General features: G+C 40.9%; 1 pseudogene; it reads right to left on the reverse strand.

Annotated features, from left to right (window-relative positions):
- Positions 1-15,347: 15,347 nt before the first annotated feature.
- LOC127236513 (ubiquitin-60S ribosomal protein L40-like) lies at positions 15,348-17,469 on the reverse strand (annotated as a pseudogene).
- Between the last annotated feature and the right edge of the window lie 6,192 nt (positions 17,470-23,661).

Here is a 23,661-nt window from a genome sequence, read left to right on the forward strand (position 1 = left end):
TAAGGTGACAACATTAGATATGCCTTTGAGACCTTTATGTTTTGAATAGTGACCTTTCTTGGCTACAAACAAGGATGGTGGGCTCCCTATGAGGTCCTCTTAGTGTGGAGTGCCGGGCCCACTGAGCTGGTGGTCTGATGCTGGCTCTGCCACTGGTTTTTCTATTGCCTGAGGAACTTAACCTCCCCGTGTGATGCACTTCTCTGATTTACATAATGGGCTGATTATAATTGCCAACCTCACAGGATTGTTGTAGGAATTAACTAATGTTTGTAAAGTGCTTAGAGGTCCATAGATGAAAGGTGCTACATAAGCCTATTATTATGTCATCAAAAATGAAATTCCAATAAGATTATACTTTCATTTAAATTTCCATTAATTTTGTCTTAATTCTAGATTAATTCTCACTGGTTTTCTAGAGCAAATAAATAAATAAGTAGGAGAAATGGTGATACATTAAAATATGAAGCATTCACATGGAAAGGAAATTAGCTAGAAAATGTTAACACTTAGATGTGATTTTTAAATTATTATCCTTTAATGAGCCCTGATCATGTAATCAATATTATGTAAAACCTAGATATGGTCTCTGAGTTTACAAACTAAATTACAAACCTGACTGATTAAATAGCTAACATTTCCTATTTCAAGTGTGTAGAAATGAATGCTATATAAAGGCCTCAACTCATTTTTAAATTAAGCCTCTTGTTATAGGAAATAACTTGAAAACTTTTAGAAAGATTTTAAGTATGTGAAGAGTGACTTTATGATGTCACCATGCTGCTGGCTTCCTTCTGCCCTGGGCTCATGTGGAATGGCATGATCGTCGGATGTGCTAAAGTGCCCTGCAGACGGTTAGCAGAATAAAGCATCGTTTTGCAGAGAAGAACACAGAAACCTTTTACATTCTATGTACAAAGTCACACATGGAGAGGTGGACAGGTCTGGGCATCTGGGGTTTCCACTGAATATTATTTCTAATATTTATCACACGTGTGATGAGGAAGTTCAGCTGATACATAGATGGCCTTTTCTGTGCTCTGGGTGTCAAGGTACAGGGGACAGATATCTTCAGGCTTTGTTGTTTCATGAAGATCTTTTGTATTACTGATAGTAAAATGCTTGTATTCATTTGGACATCATGGTGCTTAAGGAAATGAGGAGTTTTACATCCACACAAATGAATCCTTTCTAGAGACCACAGATAAGAGACACTGGTGGGGACATGAGATCTGTTTTGTTCTTTGGGAACCCAGGGGGCTGATTAATGAATATGACTCAGTTATCCAGCTCTAAGCACTGGAATCTGAAATTCCAGATTCATTGGACATGGAGAAAAGGGTGAGTGTAGTGGAGCACACATAGAATCCCAGCACCTGAGGCAAAGGCAGGGACCACTCATGAGCTTGATGCCAGCACTAACCAAGGTAAGGCCTGCCTCAGCAAGCAGAAACATAAAGACTGGGTATACCCCATGCCAATAACAGGCAGATCCTGCTAGATTTCACTGAACAGCAGAAGAGAAGAAGAAAAGAGAAATGCTGCTGCTGCCTTTTCTCATAGCAGAGCATCTATCAGAGACCTAAATAACACCTACTTATTTCTCAAATGTGCCTCATACTACTGGTGTCTACAGATGCAAATTTTCCCTTTCAAATTGGGAATGCTACCCAGTCCAACTAAACCTCACTGGATTATGGATGGGAGAAATTATGTTTCATTTGGTGACTTGCAACGATGCCAGGAGAAACCTGAAAGACAAATGTCTGCCTTAAATGTCAGGACAGAGATGGATGGCCTGGAAACAGCCTTGTAGGAAGCGAGCTGCAAAAGCTGCAGAACCTGAGGATCTCCTTCTCTGGAGTGGTCCTCTTTATTTTGGTTCCAACTTAGCTTACAAATTCATTTTCTGTTTCTAAGAACTTACAAATGTAAGTTCCTTAACAGAAAAGCTCGTGCATAGCCACGTAAGTGCTCATTCTGTTATTCATGCATGCATTCAGAACTTTCAAAGCATCCTGTCCCTTTGGGAGGCACTCAGAGGTGCTGCAGTGACAAATATTGATGATTTTAATATATTCCCTACATGTCATGCTCTGTTCTGTATACTCTCTTTATTAATTAACTTAACCCCACAGCAGCTCTCTGATAGCATGCTTATTATTGCGTACAGATAAGGAAAGCAAGTCAAGTTGACCAGCTTGTCCACGGTCACTGAACTGACCATGCCTCTTATTCCCAATGCCTTCTCATGCTTTGACTGCCTTTTCAAGGGACAGTAAATTTTAGAATTAACGAAGAGTTAACCCCTACACTATTTCCCCAAAGATCCATCATTTCTATGTATCTCACACCGTAAGTAGTATTTCTTCTTCAAAACCAGGCACCAAACAATGAAGGCCACTACTGCAGTCAAACACCACTACAAATATTCATATTCACCATTATTAACTACAGTTATTATTATTATTTTTTACTTTTTGGCTCTTTTAGGGGGCCTACAATCCAGCTCCCAAATAAATACACACATACAGAGGCTTATTCTTTCTTATAAATATTCAGCCTTAGCTTGGCTTGTTTCTATCCAGTTTTTCTCTTTTCCTTTGATTTGTATTAAATTTTAAAATTTATTTTACATATAAACCACAGTTTCTCCTCTCTCCTCTCCTCTCATTCATTCCCTTCCCCTACCATCCTCTCTTAAGAAAGTGTAAGGCCTCCCATGGGAATCAACAAAGCATGGCATATCAATTTGAGGCAGGACCAAGATCCTTCCCTCTGCATCAAGGCTGAGCAAGGCATCCCACCATATGGAACAGGTTCTAAAAAGCCAATTCATGCACCAGGAACAGATCCTGATCCCACTGCTAGGGACCCCACAAACAGACCAAGCTACACAACTGTCACCCACAGGCAAAAGGCCTAGTTTGTTTCCATGTGTGTTATGAGTATGTTTTTCCCTGAGTATGAGTATGAGTCTGTCCCACTGCCACGCCTGCCCCAAATAACACACAGAGACGCTGTATTAGATATAAAGCTGTAGGCCAGATACTAGTTTCTTATCGGCTTGCTCTGTCTAAAATATTAACTCATTTCTATTAATCTAAGTATTTCCACATGGTCTTATCTTACCGGAGAGAGGGGCTGGCATTCGTCTCTCTCTGTCTTCCATCTTGGATCTCCTCCCTACCACTTCTGGAATCCTCCTTCTCTCCTAGTCCCGCCTATCTCACTTTCCTATTGGCCAACAGTACTTTATTCATAAACCAATAAGAGAAACGTATTTACAGAATGACACCTCCCATCACATGCGTACACCCTAACTGTTGTTCTAGACTCTGTGAATTCCCAGGAGCTCAGGTCAGCAGTCTCTGTGCATTTCCTTGTCATGATCTTGATCCCCCTTCCTCATATACTCCCTTCCCTCTCTCTTCAACTGAACTTCCAGGGCTTATAGCCAGCTTTTCTTAACTTAAAATTATCCTGTCTACCTCTCACCTCTGGGCTTTTATATTTTTGTATTTTATAGACTTTGCTTCTTATTCCATGGATTGCTGCATAACTGGATAGCTGGCCCTTGATATTCTCCTCTCCTCCTTCTCTTGCTCTTCTATCTTCTCTTCTCAGATTTCTCCTCCTATTTATTCACCTGATAGCTCCCTATCCTTTCTTCAGCCTTGCTATTGGCTGTTTAGCTCTTTATTCGACCAATCAGAGTAACACAGCTTCACAGAGTTAAACAAAAGCAACATAAAAGACTGCAACACGCTTTTGTATCATTAAATAAATATTCCACATCATAAACAAATGTAACACATCTTAAAGAATATTTGATATCACTTAACCACTTTGCCACAAAAGCCAAGTGAAAGCTCTGACCCAACTTTTCTAATATTGGTGTCACCTCCTGATTGTACAGGCATCTTCTTTCTGTAGTTCTGTGTGGTAGGCCATGCCTCCCATTTCTAGGGCAACACTAAATTTCCCTTCTGTGTTAGCGCTCAGTCTATTTTTTAAGTTAAGACTTGAACTTCAGGCAGTGGAAGTATGACTTAGGACATGAATTAGCCAGAGTTTGTGCTTTGGCATACATGCCATTTTGATATTAATGTGACACTTATTTTAAAGGGTTAATAGTCTCCTAGGGAGAAAAAAAGATAGAGTTGACTCCATTGCAAAGAAGTAGGTCACTGTCATCATGCAATGGCTAGGTTGTCATTGTGGTTTGAATCTAAAATGCCCCCCCCCCATTTGAACACTTGTTCCACAGTACAGGGGAGGGGTGGTGCTACTTTTGGTGTCTTTGATAGGCAGTGTCTAATTTGAAGAAGAAGCAGGTCAGTAGGGAAGGGTTCAACCTCATCTGACATCCTATCACTCTCTCTGCTCCTGGGCCATATGCTTCTGCTGCTGTGACATCTTATCCAAGCTCATGGGGCCAAGCATCTGTGAAGTAAACCCTTTGGGGTTGTGAGCCATAATACATTTGTTCTCCCTCAAATCGGGCATTTTGGTCACAACAAAAAGTAACTAATAAATGTACGCTAAGGTACTTCCAATGTGAAGAGAAACATAGCTTGGGTTAAGTAGGGTTTACTGGCAATTGTGTGAATTTGCTGTGTAGTTCTAGTGTGACCAAATTTAACCAATGTTTAAGCACCCACTGTGCAGGTGATTTATAAATCTTTGGAACTACAAGAAGGATCAGGAAGAGGATGAAACCTTAGTGCTAGGCAAAGGACACAAATACCTAAACAACTGACTGAGAGGCAGTAGATAACTTTGAACACAGTGGAGTGCCGAGGGTTGTTGATATAGTGCCCCTGTGAAGTTGAGAATAATAAATGGGGGGTGTTTCGTGGAAAATGGAACCGGCTCCAAATGTGGAAAGGGTGTGTATATTTCTTTTCTTTGGAGGAACAGAGCCAGCAAAGATCTTGAGGCATGTTAAGCAAGTCTGATGAATTGGTTAGTGTGGTTCATTACAATTGTCAATTTGACATAATCCAGGGTCACTTGGGAAGAGAGGATCAATGAGATCTTTTCCAGATTAGGCTGGCTTTGTGAGCATGCCTGTTGTTATCCTGATTACCTTAACTGATGTAGGAAAAGCCACCCACTATGTGTGGCACCATCCCCTAGGCAGGGAATCCTGCTCTGTGTAAGAGAGAACCATCTGATCACAAACTAGCATGCATTCATTTTTTCTTGACTGAGGTGACTAGCTGTTCAGTATGCCTGCTACTTTGACTTCCCTGCAACAATAGACTGTGACAGGGAACTCTGAGCCAGGTAAGCCATTTTCCCCTTGCATTGCTTTAGTCAGAGTGTTGCACCACAGCAAAGGAAACAAAACTATTAAGTTTTGGTCCTGGAAGCTCAAACTGTGTTTCTCATCAAACTGAGGCTAGATTAGCTTCAGAGTTTTAATTAGTAAAGTGTCAGCCCTTCACACTTAGTAGGGCTGACCATAGATCTTGATTTAATAATGGAGCCGCTGCGTGTCTTTGGGCAAATTACTGAACCTTTCTGAACATTTGAGAACAACTTTACTTAATGTGTATAGAGACTAGAACACAATCCAGGAAAATGAAAGCTTCTTCTACTTGCTGAATGCTGTCTTCTTCCTAATTAAAAAATAATATGTACAGGTATAGAACCTTAAAGAAAATACCTAAGGCCATGGCTGCAAGGCCTAAACATGTCTTTGCTAATACCTGGTGTCAGTATGGAAGTGACAAACAGCACCTGAGCAATTTCCTGCTTCCCTAGTTCCTTTGACCAACACCTTAGCTTCACTCCTTATTTGAATAAGAGGGCTTTCTGGTTGCTGAAGCAATAGTCTGGGGAAAGAAATAGCAGGGCATTACTTTTTGCCATGCATAGATGTTTTCCCTTGCTCTTTGCCATCTCCCATGACTCTGTTTTTGGACACTGCATTAGATTTCCCCGAGGATGGAGAAGTACCAGTTCATGAGTGTTTGCTGTAGGATGTGTTCTTTGGGGTATCTGGTGCATCTATATAATAGCACAGTGGCTTCGGTTCTCAGCTTGCTGAGTGCTCATGTTTGAACTCAACTCTTATTTTGTTTTTCCTTTGTCAAAAAATTGAATTGATCAAGTCAAATATATGGGCATATCTGTAATTCCAGAATGCAAGAGGCTAAGGCAGGATTTCTGTACTGGGCCAAGTTGTGATACATAGCAAAATTCTGTTTCAAAAAAGTACAAACAATAAGAACAAGAAAATAACCAAAACAAAGGTAAAGAAGAGTTGGATCAATTCTTCTCTTCTAATGAGAAACTTTCGTGTGTCCTTCACTATGATGAGTTCCATGCATAGTGGGGTAAGCACAATGAACTCAAGGGTTATTCCTATTCTGCACAAAAATAGTCATGGGAGAGAACAGGGTTTGGAATGCCCAGATTTTACCCTAACCCATAACAAGCTGGCCCGGTGGCATTAAGACAAAGAGAAGATGTCACATCTTCTGCAGCTAGAGTTATAAGCAGTTGTGAGCCACCTGACATGGTAAAAGGCACAGAATTTAGGTCCTCTACAAGAGCAGTATGTTCCTTCCGTAACCACTGAGTCATCTTTCTAGCCTTCCAAACATTACATTTCTATAGACTCTTGTCTCCACCATGAGAGCACCAACGGCAGAGTTGGTATAGGAATTGGATATTAGCCCTGTGCCTAGTAAAAAGTCAGTGCTGAAAAAACACGAACGATTTTACTGACAACAGGAATTCAATAGAACTAACTCTCCCATGTGCTGTCTGGTAGTTTTCACTGGCCACATCTGACTGGTGGCTGCTGATATGGAATGTTTCCATCAACACAAAACCCTCCGTTGAACCATACTAACTCCAGCACTTCCACCCAAACCCTGAAATAGAAGGAAAGAAAAAAAATGTGAAATGTATCTTCTACTCAAAAACTATCAGGTGTGTGTTCTACAGGAGCTTTAAATGCAAAGAAAAGCCCCCCCCCCCAGTCTTCCTGCAGTAGGAGCCAACCTTTGGAAACAATGGCAGCTCGAATTGCTCCAGTCTACTTGTTTTGTTGTCCCCGCCCCACTCTCCTGTTGTCACCATCTTTCTGATGGAGTTATGCTCCATATGTAATATTGTTACAGGTGCAAAATTGTTCCTTTCAATCCTGAATGGCTGCACATGTGTAGCAGGAGCGCCGAAGGCCGGCACACTATTACTGTGTACCCAGGCCTCCCTCGCAGTCTGTGGGTCAACAGCATTCTTCTTTGCTTGCTAATGCTTTATTGTCTCTTAGTATACATTGGAATAATAATGGTAATTTATGCAGATATTTTGTATGCATAGCAAATAATGAGAAACACCTGCAGAAATTTCCCTCCTTCTCTGAGTTCAGCAACTAATTATATTTTTAAATAATGGCTACCATTGAACACAATTATCCAAATCACTTTAAGTAATGGAATCTTTTTAAGGTGTTTTTGAAAATTTTAGCACAGTTTTTAAACACTCATTTTTATCTAGAAGATGGGAAGGGAAAAAAACCGGCTAGTAGGAGGCTTCTTACTCACCCGAAAAGAACAGTTTCTGCCAAGAATAGAATTAGTGGCAGATTTTTTCTGGGTTCTAGTCTTGGTGTTGGAGGTCACAGCCAGCTGACAACAACCAGGATTTCTGTAGTTACCATCCTGGTTTTAGTCCTTTTCTTCTTCCTTGCTCACAGGAGAAACGGAAATAACAAAGTTGCTCTGAAAACCTCTTTTAGAATGGTCTTTGCCACCTGATTTTCTTCCTAGGGATTCAACAGTTGAATGGGGACTAGTGAGACAAAAGTCTTGGATCTTTCTGTGACTCAACTGATCCCCTCTTCTGTTGGGAAAACAAAGACAAAAGGCCTAGTACTATGCTAGTGATAAAGAACCAGGGTCACTCCACTATCCTTGGCCGCATTCATTAAGACGAATAGGAAGCATGGAAGGAGCTGGCCAAAAGAATACCAGGAAGAAATACACGTTTTTCTCCCCTTATGGATAAACCCAGGATTGTGGTCTTATATCAGTACTTTGAAATGAATAGCAAGGATGAGCAGGGGGAGCTCTGCCTTCCTCTTGGGCCTGCCTTCATCTCCAGAATGATGGAAGTAGTTCATCTGTTTAGCACTTACTCCTGAGCACTTCTAATCCTTTCTGATTCTATAAGAAATTATTGGTCTGAAAGAGAAAAAAATAATCAACTCCTGTTTAAATCATACTACTTTCTGTTAGATTTATGTTTGTTTGGTCAATTGACATTTGTGGAGTGCTGCTAAAAAGACAAACAAGTCGTAAGAATTCTTAACCCCATGGGAGCTACAACCTGGAGACAGAGACATGTTAAAAAGCAATCAAATTCAAAATAAAGCAGATGAAAAGCAGACAATGCCTAATGAGTGCTTAGATGACAGAGCTGTTCATGCTTGTATGGGAAATCAAGGAAGTCTCTTAGAAGAGGTGAATCTGACCTGAAGGACAGACAGACCGGGGTGAGCTCCAGTGAACAGGTTATGGGAAGCGCTGCTTAGCTGCTCCAACCACATCAAGGAGCCTCACCAGGGAGATTACCTGCTATTTTTTTTGAAGCATAGAAGGCAATGGACAAAGATCTCGTTTTTATTCTTCCTGAAGTTTTGTTCCATGTACTTTTCTGTTATATCCTTTATGGGGGCTGGAAAGATGGCTCCGCTCTTACGAGCACTGGCTGTTCTTCCAGAGGATCTGGGTTCCATCCCCAGCACCTACATGGCAGCTTACAACTGTCTGTACCTCCAGTTCCAGGAGATCTGGCATATATGAAGGCAAAACAGCAACACACATAAAATAAAAGTAAACAAATTATTTTTAAAAATATCCTTTATAAAATCACTGACTAAAAGATCAGTTTCTTAAGTGTTCTAAACTTCATTTGACAAAATAAAAACCTTGCATGAATCCAATAGTCCTAGGCCCTGAATATGTCACTTAAAATTTGATTGGATCATTACATTTCAAATTTGGGTTCCTCCTGGTTGCACTTTTCCTCTTCCCTTATTGGTTTTTGCTAACTTCCAAGGGCTTCTGTGGATCTCTTAAGAGAAAGAAAATGAAGAGCCAGATGGATTTGTGTTTGCTTTATTATTCTTGTGCAAATGAATTAGATTGCTTATCTCGTGGGAGAGGGGGCAGAGAGACAGAGACTGAGGGAGAGACACTGAGACACAGATATAGGCAGAGACAGATAGAGAAGAGCAAGCAAACATAGAGAGACACTGAGTTTGAAGGTTTGTTTCCTCTAAAACTCAGGTGATGGTTATTATTATTATTAAAAATTCACAAGCTTCTAATATGTATGTGCTTGTGGGGAAACTGCCATGGCTACAACACCACCCAATCTTACGTTTTCCTATTGAACAAACTGTCATGGCTATAATGCTATTCCTTCTTATCTTTTTCCATTGAACATGGAAAGGAATCAGAAGAGATTGGCATTAACTCTTTGGGGATCTTTTGGCCCCGCACATGCCACCTGACAAAAGAACCATACAGAGGACCCCTCCTGACATGCAGTAAAAGGAAAAGGAGCTTTTGAAAACAATGACAGGAAGCTGTGCTTTTGTGCAGTTCACTATTTGAAGAAAAAGTTATTGTTTTCAGTGTTGAAGTCTGTGCTATTAAAACGAAGCAGTCTTCTTTTCTACTTACTAGTGATCCTCTGTTGTCTGAGCTGCTGACGTGACTTATGCTGGACTTAAAAATGAACTACCTGCTATTTTCTTAGTAACAAAACATATATCCTTCTTTTTAAAAACCTGGAGGCTCATCAGTAAAGTGTGTGTGGAGAGGACCTGAGCAGACTTGTCTATAAGTGAAGGAGACCTCATGTTTTGATGCCTGAATCTAAGGTAGGCCAGAAAATATAAGAGAGCTTGGTTTGTAATCAAAAGAAAAGGTAATGTGTTAATAATCACACATCGGTATGCCTGCATAAGTGGGGAAATGTGTTTGCTGCCAAAACTGAGGACCTGAGTTCATTCCCTGGAATACACATGGCAGAAGGAGAGAATCGATTCCTGAAGCTGTCCTCTGATTTTAGCATGCATACTGTGGCATGTGTGCATGTTCATACACACATACACATGCATGCATACACAAACATACACACACGCACACACATGAGCACACACACACACCATGTGTTCAAAGGCACAATAGCAAATAAAAAATAATTACTAATAATCTGTATTCTTGACTCTTGGTAACTGACTGTGCTGTTCAGGACAGTCAAGGTTGTATTCATTTCCACCCTGAGTATTGTTTAGCATGTTAAACTTCCAAAAAAAAAAAAAAACCCCTGAGATAAATGAGAATCTTGAGTGGGAAACACCGTGACAAATACGAATGCTTCCATTCCTTAAACGGGATCCTTAGAACATCATTGGAAGATGGTGTTTTATACCCAGAACTGTAACACACAGAGAAATATGGCATCCATCTTACATAGACAGCTACAATCTTTCCTCAATATTTAAAGTCGCATGTATGCAAGAGCAGATTTTTGTCCATGTCATAACAGTTTACCTCTACAATAAAGTATGATCTTAAAGTGAGCAAAGAAAAAAATGACTTAAGGAGCATCTTCTGGAAGTCACAGCTCTGAGCACAATTCAACACTGAGAGGATCTGTATGTGGGCTGTTGACAGATGCTGCAGTAGAACAAGCTTTCTCCCAGTAATCCAAAAAAGGATGGTGTCCCCTCCAAATATCAGATTCAAGTAAGTGTATGGAAGAAGACGTGCAAGGTGCATGGGAGGGTCATCTGTGAGCAACTGGTGGAGTTGTGAGCTTTTAGCCAAAAAGAGAAGGCGCTGGATGAATAAGCACAGTCTAGACTTAATTCTACACCAGAAATGCTCCCTTAGGAAATCACGAATGCTGTGAGTTGTGGAGCTGAAACACATTTCTGAACCCTAGAATGAAAACCAGACAACCTTTTCTCCAAATACTCATTAACAATTTGAAATTTTTACTGAAATATGGACACCATGCTCAAAAGGAAGATTTTTCTTCACATAGGAGCGGCGATGAGCACAGAGAGGTGGCTGCTGTTCAGCTGCCTCCCCAATCTGCAAAACTCAAAGCGTGCTATAAACATGAGCGGTGACCAGGACCTGGAGGAGGGCTTCCAAATGCAGTGCCAGTCGGTTAATACCATGAGTTACACAGAAGTCTGAGCATCAAGAGACTTTGTCTAAGTTCTTGAATAGCAGTCCTGAATCATGGCCACAAGAGGGAACCATTGTTCAAATGTTGGAAGGATTTTTTTTTTTTTAAATGGGGGGGGGGGTGGTTTCTTTCTTTTCGCTGCCCCCTCCTCCTCAGGAACTCGGCCAGCTCAAATCCTTCTTTAATATAAGAACCCGATCAAAAGGCTTGAACAAAAAAGTAGAGACAAATGTGATCATGGACATAGTTCTCTGGGTGGCTGAACAATCGCTTTTAAATACCTGAATAACCAAAGGTCTGATACCAGTAACAGAACCGGAGTCAAGGCCCCGGTAGAAATTCACGTGCTGATAACAGCAGTGACAGGTCTGTATTTTATTTTTCCATTGACCCTACTTTCCCTAAAATGAGGCAAACTTCTAAAAACCAAGCAGCAAATATTACAATATAAGGAAACAAAGACAAATGCAGATAGATATTTAGCTCGAGAGTCGCCCATCTCAGCAAGTAATAACCCTGATCAGTAACTGGAGAAGGGGAGCATATGTCGTAAGGACTCCTTGCTTACAGCCCCGTGAACCAGCACGATGGCAAAAGGCAGACTAATAATGTGATAAAAGACATACAGGATGGCTTCTTGGAGGTCGTGTGCCACCAGGCTGGCACAGGTCCAATTTCCCAACCAGAAGAACTGCAGAATAAACTGGAAAGTGCTGTATGCCAGGCGAGCTTTCGTAGGAAAGCAGATGACGGCTGAGATTATTAATCTTGACAGTTTCCTGATTTATTGGGATGTTGTCATCCTCTCTTTTGGTATAATTTGCCAAATGATCATAGCATTAGACTTAAGGCGGCGGCACCCAGGCCCCTCCGTTAGCATGTGCTTCAACAGTGAGGCAGGAAGACTTTAGGCAAAGGTAGGCAAATTGAATTTTCACGGACGTTATGACTTGAGAAATACCAAGTCATGTTTTATTGCAGCTCTTAATGTAGACATATAAAATATACACATTTTATACCTAAAATATATTAAATAATTATAGGGAATTACCCTACTTGATTAATAAATGCAAAGCAAAGGGTAAAAAAAAAATGTAAAACGGAGGTTTCTGGCAACCAAGAACAAGTGTTGCTGCTTACATGTAGATAGTGATAAACAAAGAGAATAATCAGGAAATAGCAGTCAGCTTTCAAAGCCATTCATCACATTGTGATTTCCCAACAAAACAACCTGCATGGGAATTCTTTCTCTGAATTGTTAATGTAAAATCACAAAAATGATTCTGGGTGACTTCACCATAGACTCAAAATATGGAAACACTTGACATATTTTATAAGTGATCGCCTTCACCAAAGTATTTTTATATTCTGTTTTTAATCCCGTACATTTAAAATAGCCAACACAGAAATTAATCTTCAGTTTAAAAACAAGGAATCACAATTAAAAAGATTTCCAACTAAATAATATTATCCCCCAAGACAGGTTTAGCAAATATAAACTCTCTAAACTTAAGATACTGTAATTGAACCCTATTTTTTATTAAGAAAAGCCATGTCTGCACCTATGCTTTGAGAATGACATATTATGCAATAAACAGCAATCAGCCGAAAGATGCCATATCAAACAAACCAAGTTTTGTTTTGCTAAACTAAGCAAAATTAGTTGAATGCCCTAAGTAATAGTTGCTGGTATTTTTTTTTCTAAATTATTTCTCCACTTGTTTTTGTGTCTATGCATAAATTAAAAATCTGCTGAAATTTATTATTCATCGGAGATGTAATTAATATGCAAAATTATGCAAATTAAGATGCAATTAGGCTTCAATTCTCTAGTGGAATTTTCCATTATAATTTAATACAAAGTAATAGAGTAATTGGTGTCACGTGTAATTACGGTTACTCACGTGTACTTGCAGACGTGCAAATGATGTGGTATATGTTAGTTATCCTATGCAAATGGATCATGCAATCTCTTAATACTTGGGAATGAAGTAAACAAAGATAGTCTTCAAAAAAAAAAAAAGGGTGACAGGGACCTCTTTATTCTCATGTGTTACCATTTTGGAGAAGTATGTGAAAATTGTAACTAATTTTCTTGCCTTTCTGCCTAGGCATATTTAGCTTGGTGTTATTCGGTACATCGTTGATTTAGAGAAATTATTTCTTGTTGATTTAGAGAAATTATTTCTTGTAAAGAAATATTAAACCAGAGTCTTACTAGAGATCCCGATGCCACATGGATGCCGCCAGGGTGAGAGTAAGCAAACCAGAGCTCGGTCTAGCCAGGCACTGGCTGCTTCTGCATCAGGCTCAGAATTTCTCGTCTCTCAAAAAGTATTAGGGAGCCGGGCTTGTCAAGGGAATCATTGCCACATTTTCCTATTTCCGGATGACAGAGCTGACCAGTTCATTTGCCTGAGAACCGTGTAGAAGCCACACTGTTTGATTTTTTTTTTTTTTACTAAAATCTCTGCCGCTTTAACATTTAGAATTCTAGGGGAATTCGGTGGCATTTCTTCTGTATGAATAAAGCATTAAGCAATTGAACTGTTTTCATACTCAGTTACTAATCTCGCCTCTCGCCGTGTTTGGTTCAAGGGACTCCTCCTGACTGCTTGTGTGTCTCTTCCAGAGTCCCCAGGGAGAAGAGAACTGGTCTCTCCCGCACTTGTCCTGAGTCTGGAGTCGCTGCTTCTGATTTCTCCATGAGAAATGATTACCGCTTGTTTTAAAACACCCATGCTGTGTTGAATCCTGCACAGAAAACATTTTGATCTCAACACTTTCCTTCTCGTAACTGAAGCACACACTTTAAGATGAGTATTTTATATTCTTAGCTCCAATTAACCTGAAGTGTTTCTCTTTCCTATATCTCCCCTACCCCCACCAAGTTCACGAAGTCTCTCTTTCTACCCCTTTGTAACAGATGCCCCCACATGAGGGAATGTCTGGTATAATTTACTACAATTAATAGCAGTGGAAAGGGCATGTAATTGATAAACTGCTTTATCCTCACCTGCTGGTTTTTCTACATCTCATCCCCTTTCTTTCACCTACGATGACTAACTGTTACCTGAAAGAAGGGGTTTGGTTAAGAGAAAATCGCGCTCCCATTAGTCTCTCCTGTTCCACCCTTCTGCAGCCCCACCCATCCGTCCATATGTGGCTCTCTCATTCATTCCAGTAATAATACCAATTACTATGCAGGCAGGGCCATTCTTATTCACATTTGCAGCTCGCTGTGGACGTTTATGCTTCACTCTGAGCAACACTCACATCTTCAACAACATCGATTATACAGCTGTTGTACAGTCATTGTAGATGAAATAGACAATGCCAGGTTCGGCTATCGGAATCTTTTACAGTTGTGGGCATTGGGGCAGGAGAGCCCTTCCCTGCCCACTTTCTTTCTGGTGTGGACTTCCTTTTCTAGCTCTGACACTTGCAGGTTAAGAAGCTGATCAAGAAAGAGAAAGATCCCCCAAATTGTCACAGTCCTGTTCTCTTCCCAAAAGGTGATTGTGGGATACAGCCTTGATGGGCAAGTGGGTCTGGAAGACCTTAGCAGCACGGTGATTTTCCAGGGCCTTGTCTCGGCCTTCCCCCTTTTCTGATCCTGTTTTCCCACTGATTCTCTTCTTCGGGTTATACTTACTGACCCAAATGAATATTAAATAGCCCTACTTCTATTTCTCCCATGACTTTTTCTGAGCTTGTGTGTCTCTTTCAGAGGAACTCAGTCTTTGAATCCTCCTGGTTTGATTTTCCAGCCTTCCAGCTCACATGAGCTGGATTGGCAGGTATGTGGCCTTCCACACCTGACTTCTTCCATGAATGCCATATACCATCAGTAGAAAGCACATTTCACCCACTTATAGATGCAACAGTGAGTGTCATAAGGAAGGCCTAGAGAGGACATATAACACATTTGAGACTTGCAAAAATAGTAGGTGCTTTTTAAAAAACACAACTTCGATTTTTCTCTAACACTTTGTTTTTGCTTTATTTTCTGAGAACACTGCAAAGGCTCTATAATGTAATTTTTTTTTCTGTTCCAGGCAATGGAAGGGGACTTTATTTGTTCCCAGGGTCATGAGCCAGATAAGGCTTCAGCTTTATTTGATCCTCTTCTTGGGGCACAGGCTGTTCGTGTAGCCACACTTCTTGAGACAGTTGTGGGGATGCGGGTGGGGTGGGCAGTGCAGGCGTGAGTAGCACTTGCAGAGGATCATCTTGTCACAGTTGTACTTCCGAGCAAGCTGAGGAAGGGATGGCTCCAAGATGCCATCATGAAGGGGAAGCATCAGTTCAAGGTGGTCTCTTTCTGGATGTTGTAGTTCAACAGGGTGCCGGCAAATATCAGCCTCTGCTGGGCAGGTAGGATGCCTTCCTTATCTTGGATCTTGGCCTTGACATTCTCCATGGAGTCCCTGGGCTGGACCTCAAGTGTGATGGATGGTCTTGCCCATCAGGGTCTTCACAAAAACATGCCCATTGGCATCTGCTGCTTGGCTGCCTCATCGAAGAGAAAGAGCTCTATAATATAATATGAGCTCTTTCATTTATATTTTAACATCTAGGAAACCTGAACATATCTTCCAATTCATGAAATTTGGATAATCACTCTCAACAAAATAGCAGTGTTGCTGAGAGTTGCCTATGTACAGACTAGGCGAGTGATTGGACAACCATGGCCTTTTGAATGTGAAACAACATTCTTAGTGTCACAACAAAGTGGGGAACTAATGCCAGTCTTTCTGTTTGAGACCTCTGCACTGGCATCTTCTGATAGGATTAGTACCATATAATATGAAAGTGCCAACAACTGGAAAGGGCTGGAGTCACTCATCAAAGGTCTGCAGCATCACTGGGCTTCCCGCTCTGCTATCACCTATATGCTGGAAACAGTTGAAATGCAGCACAGAATTACTTTACTTTTATATTTACTTATTTTTATTGTATCAATGTTTTGTCTGCTTGTATGTCTGTTCACCATGTGTGTGCCTGGCCCCTGTGAAGGTCAGAAGAGACATCAAATCCCCTGTAACAGGAGTTACAGGTGGCTGCGAGCCACTCTATGGTTGCTGGGAATTGAACCCAGATTATTGTTTGGATGAATAACCTCAGAGCCATCTCTCCAGCCCCTAACTTAGACAAAACAAAGCAAACAAACGAAAGAAACCTCCCCCACTGTTTATTTTTTTACGTATTGTGTGTGTGTGCACAAATACATTTGAGTGCAGGTACCCATGGAGAGCAGAGGAGAATTTGGAACTCTTGGAGCTGGATTTAGAGGCAGTTGTGAGCCATCAGACATGGGCACTGGGAACTAAACTCCTGCTCTTAACCATTGAGCCATATCTCCAGTCCTGCACTCATTTGGTACGTGTGTCAATGGGTGAGTGGGTGAAAGTTTCAGTCTGTCCACATGCATGTAGCAGCCTGATATTGGAAGTCTTCCCCTATCTTATTTGTTGAAACAGAGCTCTCCTGCTTCAACAGGAATCGAAAGCTCTCCTGCACAGCTGGTCTGGCAGGCATCTTGCCCTGGAGATGCTGTCTCTGGAGAACTTGGGGTTACAGACAGATATTTAAGTTGGTACTAGGGATCTTAACTCTGGTCCTCAGGCTTGCACAGCAAATCCTTTGTCTACTGAGTTACCTCCCTGACCCAAAATTTTCATATTTTTAAGACACAATATGAGAAACTTGAAAAATCTGAAACCAAATTATTTCACCTAATGTTTCTTTTCCACACTTTCCCAAAGTAATTGATGACCACACACACACACACACACACACACACACAAAGTAACTCTGAAAGTGAGTTAAATCAATCATGCAGGACTAGAACCCTTCAACAGTAAGAAGGTGTTCTGTCATAGATTAGGGTATAGCTAGTTTCTTCCTCAGACCCCAATAAACAGTGGGTCTTCACTGGTGTCTTCAGAACTCCTTTGGTCACCACAAACACCACAGGTGGTAAGTGGTCTCACTGACATCTTAGGATGAAGGACTAAAGAGCACAAGTCACTTGGAGAGTGAGTAACATATCTAAGTGGTGGAGCATAAACTTGAACTCCAGAGTGTTTGCTAGCCATGTCTGACCTGGAGACATTTAAAACTGCGAAACTATGTGAGGTCTATCCACACCAGATGTCATGCTCTTTACCTGAACCTCTGAATATGAGGAGCTGGATATTTCCCTTCACAAGCCATGGCAGTGCAGTCATCCATGGCCTACTTTCTGCATGGTCCTCCTCTCCCAGGTGCTTATAGGAATGGGGATGGTTGTCTGTGTTGCTGCAGAATGCAGGGGACCCATCCTGAATCCTTCTTCTTCTCCTTCTTCTTCTCCTTCTTCTTCTTCTCCATCTTCTCCTCCTCCTTCTTCTTCCAAGCTACACAAGTGTGTCAACTGCTATTCCAAAGCCATAAAACAGATCAAAGATCTCTGGTATGACCATAGTGTCACACATGGGTTGATCAGAGGACCAAATGCAACCCTGGAGACATAGGACAAAAGCTTACCATATGGAGTCCTGTGCAAAACTGTGGGAGCTGACAACCAGTTCATGTAGGGCTTTAGATTTGACCACAATTTTTGTTCATGGTATTAGCAGGATTGGCCATAAAGAAGAAATCAGGGTGTGGATGGGAACAGGCAAGAGCAGATAGGAACCCTGACAGTTTCTGAAGCTCACCTTAAGTTTTGGAGCCTTGAGGAGAGACTTTTTGTGACAGGTAGATGGAACCCTGGCTCATGGAGAATGAAGTAGGAGTATGCCTGGGGTTGGAATAATGGTGTCTGACTGCTTCCCTAGACGACTAGATACACTAGTACACTCACAGGCTGGGTTCACCACCACAGCTCAGCACAGGTCCTGCAAGGGCAATTATGATCACTTCACTACATCTTCTGTCCCCACATAGAACTTTCTTTTGGTTGACTATAGCATAGAGTCATTCATGGAAGTAAATCCTGGTAGACACACTTCTGATTTAGTTAATAAATATAACACAAAGCCACAGGAACCAAAGTTAGGAATGCATAATACCATAAAGCTCTTGACTATGCATTCCCAATTTCCACCAGAAAGATTAGAAATGAGCAAACAGTTTTGTTTGCTTTTCAATGGGACCTGGAGGAGTCCATGGCACCCAAGCCCATGAGATGCCCATACTACATGGTTCTTCCTTTCACACAACTAGAAGTCTCATTGTGCAAGCTTAGCTTCTACTCATAAGTGTTTTATCTTCCTGTTTATTCCAGTGCTCTATTGCCCTGTCTCAATGGAACACCAATATCTCACCCTCTCAGAGCCACTTGCTCCCATCAGAACAGCAGCAACTCAGATATGACTTTTGTCACAGCTATTTCAGTATAAGACCCAGGCTTGGGTTTCAAAGTCTCTGGCAAAATGAGCTACAGAATCTTGCACTGTTTGTAATATTTGTCTTATGAGTACTGTTCATTGGCTGATTGCCACCATAAATCAATCCCAACATCCTTATCAGCATAGTGCTCTATAGAGCAGCTCGAAAGCAAAGCACCTCCCCTCAGAGATGCCTGCGTCTGTCATTATCTATCCCACTTATGGCTGTGCGGTGCAGATGGCGTGCCCATCACACATAACCTGCCTCAAGCACATTTTCACAGAGTAATCAAATGACGGTCATCCTCACTCTATGTATAACACTAGTTTAGGTCAAAAGTCAGTTGTGCACCATATTTGGAAACTACATTATTGCATAGAGTTACTTTAATAACTAAAGAGAAAGATGTTTCATTCTTCTTTATGATGATCTCACACTGGTCTCTTATTCAAAAATGACCCAACCTTTTCCAGTTACATTATTGTTATAAAGTGCAAAGTATTAAGCTGAAAGGAAGAAAAAAGGAAGAGAGAGAGAGAGAGAGAGAGAGAGAGAGAGAGAGAGAGAGAGAGAGAGAGACCAACAAACAAGCAAAAATCACCAGGTGGCTGAAAGATTGCTCAGTAGTTAAGAGGACAGGTTGCTCTTCCAAAGGACCAAAGTTTGACTCCCAGCACCCACATGACAGTTCACAATGTCTGTAAATTCAGTTCCAGGGTATCTGACTCCCTCTTCTGGCATCTCTAGGCACCAGACACTCAAATTATGTGCAGGCATACATGCAATCAAAAATAAAAATAAAATTTAAAATTTCCCCAAAGTGCATTGAAGAGACAAGACTGAGGCATGGACAGAGAGGATATAGGCTCATAGATGAATAGTTACGTTTGTCATTCCATGTTAATTGCTGTTCATTCCAGTAGACTTTCTGGAAGATTGTGTAATGTATCTCAGACCCAACTACTTAAGTAATGGACGAGAGAGAAATGTGTCTACTGGTTCACTAATTAATTCCCACCTCTGGGATACACGTACTTGGGGTCTGGGTAGGAAGGTGTTGTAGAATGTTAGTTAAAGATGTGTTATATTCTTCTATGTTGCATTTGTTCAACTCTATGACTCTATGTTTCTTTGCCTGACTAAAACACTTGATTGGTTTGATAAAGAGTAGAATGACCAACAGCTAGGCAGGAGAGGGATAGGTGGGGCTGCCAGCAGGGAGAATAAATAGAAGGAGAGAAAAGATGGAAAAGGAATAAAAATAGAGGATGATGCCAGGACCAGTCACCCAGCCACACAGTCAGACATGGAGTAAAAAGGAAGAAAAGATATACAGAAACAGAGACAGGTAAAAAGCCAGAAGAAAAGGTAGACTGGATAATTTAAGTTAAGAAAAGCTGGCTAGAAACAAGTCAAGCTAAGGCTAGGTATTCATAAGTAAGAATAAGTCTCTGTGTGATTTAACTGAGAGCTGAGTGATGCACCCCCACAAAGAGTAAAGAGTGAAAGAAAATCAACTCCAGGAAGGCTTGTGTGTGCATGCAACAATGGCTGGGGGTGAAGTAAGCAATAGCTTATCAAGAATGTCATGAAGGCCAGACACATCCCACCAACTGCAAACCTTAACTGTGCTTTCTACTAAGACTTTTCCAGTGAGACTACCCACTGACACTTGGCATTTAAGGCAACAACTACCTTCCCGAAATCCCAGGACAAATGCATTAAATTAATTTTTATTTATGTATACATGTGTTTGCTTTGTGAATACATGCCAAGTATGTGCAGGTGCCCTCAAATACCAGACGAAGTCATTTGATCCCTTGTAGCTGGAGTTACAGTCCACTGGGCACCACCTGATGTGTATGATGGGAACTGAATTCAAGTCCTGTGGAAGAGAAGTACGTGCTCTTGACCAACGAGCCATCTGTCTACCATACACAAGCTTTTTAAATGAAAAGTTGTAGCCATCTAATTTCCAGAAAAAGCTTCCTACTTCCCTTTGTGATCTTACCCCTAATCCAAAACACTCATTTGCTGCCAGAATTAGACAACTATGTAGCCCTACTCAGAGCCAGTCTTGTTTTCCCTCCTGGACATAAGACAGAGGAAGCCTCTAGTCTTATCACAAGGCAACTTTGGACAATGAAGCATGAACATTACAGTCATTCTTTCCAAAGGAGACAGCAGTTTTTTAGCCCCCCTTCTCCTTGAGTGGGACGCATAGAAGATGACAAAAATCATTCAGCACCTGGATCATTCGGATGTCACTTGGAGGCTACTCAGCCTGTAACAGGCCTTGTCAGAATGAGTAATAAATGTTCTGTGTTTAGTCAATGATATCTGGTGACTAGGTGCTGTAATAGTGCAAGATAGTCCTTCTAAAACAGCCTGAAAACTTCCCATTTCACATTAGTGAAACCCCAGAAGGAATTGGCTACGTTTCAGAGTTATACATTATTTAGAATATATTACCTTTTTTTTTTTCTTTTCAGTTTTGGAGATAAACCCATGGCCTCATGGATGCTAAGAAAGAACTCTATGGTTGAGCCATATCTACCTCTACTGCCCCCTCCCCGCCATGTGAAGATTTAATTGATGATTAGAAAGGAAATATGCCAAGACTCTAAGAAGACTACAGAAGCCTCCATGACATCTGTCAAGGAAGAACTCTTTTTTTTTTTTTTTGTTTGTTTCTGGAACATTTAGGTCAGAATCCAATGACACTCTGTAACATCTCTTAAAGTGTTCATACACACGAAATACTAAATTATCCATGATGTGCATTCCATTTCAAATGCATATATTCCATTGTCTACTATAACATCATTTTTGATAATATTTTTATTTAAAGCTTGGTTTACATGTCAATCCCAATTCCCTCACCCTCCCTTCCTCCCCTACCCCCCAACTCGCATCCTATTCCCTCTCTGCTCCCCTGGGAGTGTGAGGCCTTCTATGGAGGATCTTCAAAGTTTGTCATATCATTTAGAGCAGGGCCTATGCCCTCCCCCACGTGTCCAGGCTAAAAGAGTATCCCTGTATGTGGAATAGGCTCCCAAATTTCATTCATATACTAGGGATAAATACTGATTCGCTACCAGAGGCCCCATAGACCATATAACATCATTTTTTAACTTAATCAAACAATACGTATTTTCCCAAGGGCAGACTTTTGAATCACAAAGCCTTGTCAGAAACCCATCTGTGAGGGGATGCTACCGTAATTCATCAGTATTTTACAGCATTATAGCTTATAAATAGTTGATGTTAAATTAAGTCAGAAATAGCATGGCTTGAAGAAATGAAACAAAGGTAATGTGATCATCCTGCTGGGGATTTTTAAATGTACTAGGAAGTGGCTTATACTGTCACCATTTTGCAGGCAGTTGAGGAAATCATAGTTACAGAGTTTGGGTGGGCAGCCAACCATCACACAAATAGTAGCTGATGCTGAAGTCCAGTTATCCTAAAACCTTAAGCAGACCTTTCTCCAATATCAGATACCATCTTAAACTGAAACACATACACATTGAATGAAAGTAATTGGACTGAATGAAAAATCCACAATGCAGAGACTTGAGGCTTGAAATTCTGGAATGCTCATGTTAATCATGGTGTATCAGCATAGCCAACACAAATCACTGTATGCCTTTTTCCTAGGGGCGACTCTTTAAAATATGGAACTCTCAATATGCTTTTAATCTATTTTTATTAATAAAAATTTTAGTTAATAAAAAATAGTTTTGAGGCAAACTCTTGAGTAATTTCAATAACACCAGCCACTTTCTGTAAGACAGGCAGCTTTGGCTCCAGCATGCAGGAGGTAAGCATGGTTTCATCATGTGTCTGATTTTCTTTACCCTATCCGTATACTGTAAAGTTCCAGGATGACAGTAACAGCAGGATTACTCACTAGTCAGAGAGGCTTCCTAAGGGTCTTTCTGTACCTTGTGCTTTATGTCACCTCGGCAACTGGTGTCAAGAAAAGGAAAACCTGACAATCAAGTCACTACAGACAGGGTTTAAAATAGGTCAAGTTCAAGTGACTTAAAAAAAAGAAAAGCTGTGTTAGCACCCCAAGTTGGTTTTTACCCCAAGAATTAACAACTCCAATATTTCCTCCACTGCCACTGGGTCATTGAGGCACTGATAAAAGGCTAAGTAAGTTCTCCAGTGTCACAGAATTCAGTGATGACCACAGGGAAATGAAGAGCTCAACATTGGGCCTTATTACTTATGTAGTTTGCATTTATTTAGTTGGTTGACAATATATAGCGTACGAAGCCCAATAGATTCTCTATTTAGAATTTGAGTTTGGAGTGGCAAAAAAAAAAAAAAAAAAAAAAAAAAAAAAAGAGTGTGAAAATTTCAAGAAATGTTGATGTATTTAACTTGACCAGTTGTTGTTTACAGAGGGAGAGGCAGTGTTTTGTAGCAGTGTCCAGGCAGGAGTGTTCTGTGGCTTACTGAAGAGAAAGGGTCTCATGGCGTTCTCAAGGCAGTGGACATATTAGGGTAAGCTTTTCTGTATGTATTTGTATTTATCCTTTTGAATGTGTCACTACTGGCACTCAAGAGTACAGGCAATTGTTTTTGACAGAGGCAGAAGGTGGGGACATCAAACACATGGACAACCAAGAGGGAGGACAGTGCCTCCTTGCTTGTCATTCACATTTGTTTATTTTTCTGAGAAAGGGTCCCCATGTTTATCCCAAGTTGGAACTTATGATCCTATTACTTCAGCCAACCTCCATCCCCAGTACTGGTATTATGGACCTGTGCCATCAGTCTGGCACTGTTTTATACTTTAGCATTCATAAAACTTTAGTTGTGTTAGAATCAATTTCAAAAGAAACTTGCAGAGACCGGAGAGATGGCTTGTTAGTTAAGAACGCTTATTTCTCTTTCACAGGGCTAGAGTTTTATTCCCAGCCCTGAAGTCAGGTGGCTCATAACCACGTGTAATTTCAGAACCAAATGGCCTCTTCTGACCTCGTATACATAGTTTACACACACACACACACACACACACACACACACACACACATACAC

The sequence above is a fragment of the Phodopus roborovskii genome, unplaced genomic scaffold (assembly GCF_943737965.1).
Source record: "Phodopus roborovskii unplaced genomic scaffold, PHOROB, whole genome shotgun sequence".
NCBI lineage: Eukaryota > Metazoa > Chordata > Mammalia > Rodentia > Cricetidae > Phodopus > Phodopus roborovskii.